Below are 6,533 nucleotides of genomic sequence, written 5' to 3' on the forward strand. Positions count from 1 at the left end.
ATTACATTACACTTTTTATTAAATATATATTTTATCTCTTAAATAACGTATTTATTTAATTAATTTAATTATTCTCTTTATGTGTTATTCAATTAATATAATTATACTCTTTAATCACTAATATATTTATTACTTATTAATATATTTATTTAATTACTAGAGCATTCACGGTTATGAAAAAACTAAATGTCACACCATGTTTCACGGCAATTAAGAAATGTAAAACCATGTTTCTCTCCATTCAATGTTGTGAAAAATACAGTGTCGACCCATGAAGAGAAAACCTAAAACATATTTATAGAAGAATTGGTGCGGCACTCTCACCATTATACCTTTCCATATTGAATCGAAGTGGAATGTTCAGCGTTGAAGTCTATTTTCAGTGTGGAAAATCGATATAATCTTCGCCTGTTGTACAGAAATAAGCGGTTTTGATTTTCGATCTACACCTGCTATGGTTTCGATTATTTTGGTTGAATTGGGTTTGGATTTTTATTTCCGTTGAGTTGGCATTAGGAAGTTGTGCTTTCTGCTTTTCCAGGGTCAGTGAGTAAAGAGGCGATGGCACAGAATCAAGTCCAACCAGCAGAACACCGTGTTGCACAACATCAACAAGCAGTTGCTAACGACAACAACAATCGATTACTGCCAAAATCTCTATATGTGGGGGATTTGGAGCCCAATGTGACCGAGGCCCAGATATATTATCTCTTTGGGCGGATTGGCCCGGTGCTCACTGTTCACATATGCAGAGATGCCACTACCAACACTTCTCTGGGATACGCTTATGTCAATTATAGGTTCGCTGAAAATGCTAGTGAGGCTTTACGTTTATTGAATTCTGCGCCCCTTAATGGAAACCATATTCGGGTAATGTACTCACCCCATGACCCCAGCATCCGTAACTTTGTGTCAGCTAAAATTTTTGTAAAGATTCTTGATAGAACAATAGGCGAAGATGCTTTCTATCGCACTTTCGCTATGTGTGGGTCCATTCTCTCTTCTAATATTGCAACAGATGCATCAGGGCAATCCAAAGGATATGGATTTGTGATTTATGAACGTGAAGAGGGAGTGCAAAATGCAATAAAATATTTGAATGGTCAGTTTATCGATGGGGAACGGGTTTATGTTGCTCCATTCATGAAAAAGGAGCAGCGAGAACGAGAAAATGGAAACACCAAGTTCACTGATGTTTTTGTTAAGAATTTATCAGAGTCAATGAATGATGAGGATTTGAGATATTAATTTAGTGTGTACGGACCAATTACAAGTGCCAAAGTGATTAGCGATGCCGCAGGTAATTCAAAGTGTTTTGGATTTGTTAATTTTGAGAATGGAGATGATGCCACAAGCTGCATTGAGAATTTAAATGGGAAAACAATTGATGGTAAGGAATGGTATGTTGGAAGGGCATTGAAGAAATCTGAATTGAGGAGGCAATATGGATTAAATCTTTATTTAAAATATTTGGATGACAGTATTGATGACAACAAGTTGAAAGAACTATTCTCTAATTATGGCACAATCACTTCATGCAAGGTAATGAGAGACTTTCATGGATACCGTAACAGTTCAGGGTTTGTGGCATTTTCATCTCCTTTACAAGCATCGCAAGCTAAGGTAGAAATGAATGGAAAACTTGTTGCTGGAAAATTTCTTTATGTTGATTTCGCTGAGCCAAAGGAGGAGAGAAGTGAAAAGTTACAGAGTCATTTATTCAAGTCTCACAATCCAATTAGTAGGGAACCTACTATTACTACCACTTTCTCCATGTATAAGCGTCGTTAGACGAAACCATTCAATTACCATGGCATTAGATTTTAGTCTTGCATCATAGTTATATTTTACTCATTTATTTAATTATATTTCTTTCCTCTTTCTAGGTGAGTTAGTTATATTTCATGTAAAAGGAGGTGGGGAAGATAATAACCACTACTCACTACCACACTAGCTGTAACTTGTAAGCACTTCAATCTTTAATAGTTTCTATTTGGAAAATGAATGAATACTTAGTTATTTAATTAGATTTAAATGATGATTACTAAATTGGTTTAGTTACATGTTTACATCATATGATAAGTTAATTGTGCATTGGTATGATACAATTGATCATATTAGTTTATATGATTTAGATAATTTGAAATTAGTTGAAGGGCACCCAATGAAGCTATAACATTATTTCTAAGTGGCCATTAACTTCTTAGCAAAGGGCAACAAGAATGATAATAGGATTTTCACAGCTGTATCATTTTCCAGCCAAGAAAGCTAAATACTTTCAAGGCATGTTACAGATAACAGTTGTGGGAATTAGGGATGATTAGAGATACTTCCACAATGAATAATATTGAAAAAATATGAAATGTAATAATATGAATAGACTTTCTAAAAATATAATTTCTATTAATAAAATCCATGTAACTATTTAAATTTTGACTTTTTCTAATGATGACATGTTTTGTGTGATGCAAAATGTAATATATATGTTTCCAATACCATTAGATTTTATCACTTAATTAATTTTAATTTTATATTTTTTTATTAATTAAAATCAATATATTTTTTAAATTACAAGGCCTTTTATTTTTTATGCTACATGTTCCATTTCATGACTTAGATATTCTTATCCATTACCAAGATAATCCCCCATAGATTTTGTGAGAAGAAACCAAATTTTAGCTAACGAATAAGATCAAAGCCATAAAGAAATGCCCTCAAAGCTTATTCACGTAATAGGTGTTCATGATTCTCCCTAATAGTTCCTCTTGTCTCAATTTATCTCATGCATTTTTACATACCTAGTAGTTTCACTATTCTCTTGTATATTATATGACACATAGAGCTATACAATGGCATCTTTTTGTTACTTTCATTAGTTTGATCACTTTGCTTCCCTATTAAAGGGCCATTGGAACTAGTGGCATGATTGTCACATTGAATAATGAGGAAAAGCTTGTATTAGAATACCTCAACAAGTGGAAGAGTCTAATGGAAGAAGATGCTTCTTGAGAGAGAGAAGATTTATATTAACAACATCTCTCATTGCCTATGCTTTGAGCATAAAATATTTCTTTTGAGGAAAAGGTAATCTTATGTATAAAGACTAAAATAATTTTAATTATGGTTTGAGCCTAAAATATTTCTTTTTAAGGAAAAAGTGATATTATGTATAAAACTAAAATAAATTTAATTGTATATTAACTATATAGAAAGGCTTTAATAGAAGTGAAAAAGCACTTAAGGCTATATTTAAACATGAGCTTTCATGGTAAAACAAACTTCATCCATCAATTATTATTGAATTTGTATAAATATATTTCTATTTATTAAGTTTTCTTTAATAAAATAATGATTAATTAATAAAGTTTCAAAAAAATATATATAAAAAGTGAAGAAAATTAGAAAAAATATTATTAAATAAAAATAAACGATTAAAAAAAAAAAATTAATTTAATTTTATAAATTAAATCACTAGACGTTACCATATATCCTTCATGGTACATCCTTCATTTTATATATATTTTGTCTATTAAATAACATATTTATTTAATTAATATATTTATAGTCTTTAATGTTTAATATATTCAATAATATATATTTAATTAGTCAAGTATTCACGGGTATGAAGAATCTAATAAACCTGAAACCATGCTTCTCCCAATCTATTTTGAATTGTCAGGATTGATTTTGCTATTCAATCTTATGAAAATTAGGATGCCCACCAATGAAGAGAAAACCTAACAAACCTTGCACCTATTTCGAAAATCCGATCCGCCACATATTTGTCGCTCTCCACATGCCTAGTGAAGAAAGACATTCAGGAAAGTCGATGTGATATTCACCTGCGGTAGAGAAATAAACGGTTTTCATTCTCCATCCACGGATTTTTGACCTACACCAGCCGTGGATGGATTTCTGTTTTTATTTAGGTTTAACTGGTATTTCAGTTGAATTGGGTTTGGACTTTTATTTCGATTGAGTTGGCATTTGGGAAGTTGTGCTTTCTGCTTTTCCAAGTATCAGAGAGCAAAGAGCAATGGGAAAGATTTAAATCCAACCAGCAGAACACCGTGTTTCGCAGCAACACCTAGCAATTGATAATGGCAACAACAACCAATTACTACCTAAATCTCTGTATGTGGGGGATTTGGAGCCCAATGTTACCGCGACCCAGATGTATGATCTCTTTGGGCGGATTGGCCCGGTGCTCACTGTTCACATCTGCGGAGATGCCATTACCAACACTCCTCTGGATACGCCTACGTCCATTACAGCTCGGCTGACAATGCTAGCGAGGCTTTAAGTTTCTTGAATTCTACACCCCTTAATGGAAACTCTATTCGGATAATGTACTCACCCCATGACCCAAGCATCAACAACTTTGTATTAGCTAAAACATTTGTTAAGAATCTTGATGAGCAACTTTGTATTAGCTAAAAGATTCGTTAAGAATCTTAATAAAACAGTAGATGCAATACAATATTTGAATGGTCAGTTTATCAATGGGGAACGGGTTTATGTTGGTCCGTTCATTAAAAAGGAGCAGCTAGAACGATAAAATAGAAATGCCAAAGTTTAATAATGTTTTTGTTAAGAATTTATCAGTCTCAGTGGGGAACGAGTTTATGTTGGTCCATTCATGAAAAAGGAGTAGCCAGAACGATAAAATGGAAATGCCAAAGTTTAATAATGTTTTTGTTAAGAATTTATCAGACTTAATGAATGATGAGGAATGATGAGGATTTGAGATATTAGTTTGGTGTGTACAGGAAATTCAAAAGTTTTTTGTATTTTCTAATTTTGAGAATGTAGATGATGCAGTAAATTCCTTCCAGAATTTAAATGAAAGAAAATTAAGGCAAGTAATGGTATGTTGTAAATATGGAACAAATCTTTATTTAAAGTATTGGATGATAATATTGATGATAACAAGTTGAGAGAGTTGTTCTCTTTTTATTGCACAATTGCTTCATCCAAGGTAATGGAGGACTTTAATGGACACAGTGAATGTTTAGGATTTATGGCATTCTCATCTCCTTTTCAAGCATGCCTAGCTATAATAGAAATGAATGGAAAAGTTGTTGCTGGAAAACCTATTTATGTTGCTTGGGCTAAGCTAAAAGATGTGAGAACATAAATGCTACAATCTCATCACCTAAGTTACTTAATCCAATTGGCAGTGCAACATAATCCATCATTTTCTTATAGCTATAGCTTACACATCTTGCCTGTGAGTGGTTTCTAATTTAGCTATCCTCTTTTATAACCATCCAGTAATATGTGTTTGTGTGTGTGTTTAGATATTTTTTTTTAATCAAAAAAATATTAGTATTATTGGATATTTATAGTTTTTGTAATGATATTATTTCTAAAAAGTTTCTCTCTAGCAAATTTAATTTTATATATATATGAATTCTAATTTTATTGGTTTTGTAAAGATATAATTTTTAAAATAATTTCTTTCTAGGAAATTTAATTTTCAATAGTTTGTTTTTGTTGTTGTATTTTTTTTAAGAATTCTTTTTGTAATGATATTATTTCCTAAAAAAAATATTTTCCTAGCAAATTTAATTTTCATTATATGTTTTTTTTAAATAGTGTGGTTCATTGTATTCAAGATCCATACATATCCATTAAAAACCCACCTAAGCCTAATTTTAGAGGTATTTCGTCTCAAATGGGTTACTTTTTTAGCTTCTGACACATTGCAGAAAAAAGTTATAGCGAAAATGCCACGATGACCTGTTTGGAGCAGCGAAACCCTAGAATCCAAAGCTTTGATACCAAATGTTATGAAATATCTAGAAGCATTGTTGTGTGCCATTTCTATTATCCAACCAAATTGGATAAACGAAACAAGGTATGAATGTAAGAAGGACGAAGAAGTGTGGCCACTCATTCAAAAGTTGCAAAACATCTCAGTTCAAACAATATTGCCAGAACTTGACGAGGAAGGAAAAATCATATTGGAGCCTGGAGCAGTCACAGAAACAAGAACCTTACATCTATGAAATCGATCAATTTCAAAGTATCTCATCAAGTGGAAGAACTTACCTGCTGAATATTCCACATGGGAGGACAAATATTTTATACAAAAGCATCAAGAACTACTCAAGCATTGAGGACAACACTTTTTGAAGGAGAGGGGCATGTTAGGTCCCTATACTACTAGTGTAACCCCTTATTGTTATTAGTATAACCCCCTTATTATATTGTTTTTCCCATGTATCCCCATATTGTTATTATTGTTCCCCATAGAAGCCCACTATTATTATTAATGTGCCCTTACATTATTATTGTTATGTCGGCTCTAATTATATTATGACCCCTTAGACTCCTATATCTAGAAAGGAGGTCTTGTCATTTGTATCATCCAGGAATTCTTCATTTGTGTAATGTAAAGGAGGTTCCCCCACGAAGAGGCTGAATCCTAAGACGTTGATTTATATTTTCTATCTTTTTGTGAGTTGGATTCATAACAGACACATGGATTGTGAACATGTGGATCTCTTTCCAATCCCCTTACCAATTTT

At 32.3% G+C, this 6,533-nt stretch overlaps 1 pseudogene; it reads left to right on the forward strand.

The window, feature by feature from the left end:
- The first annotated feature begins 561 nt into the window (after positions 1 to 561).
- Positions 562 to 1,248, forward strand: LOC149159195 (polyadenylate-binding protein 2 pseudogene; annotated as a pseudogene).
- Positions 1,249 to 6,533: the final 5,285 nt, after the last annotated feature.

Source organism: Pinus tabuliformis, chromosome 5_2, assembly GCF_031772625.1.
Source record: "Pinus tabuliformis cultivar Carrire ecotype Pingquan chromosome 5_2, CPIR1, whole genome shotgun sequence".
Classification (NCBI taxonomy): domain Eukaryota; kingdom Viridiplantae; phylum Streptophyta; class Pinopsida; order Pinales; family Pinaceae; genus Pinus; species Pinus tabuliformis.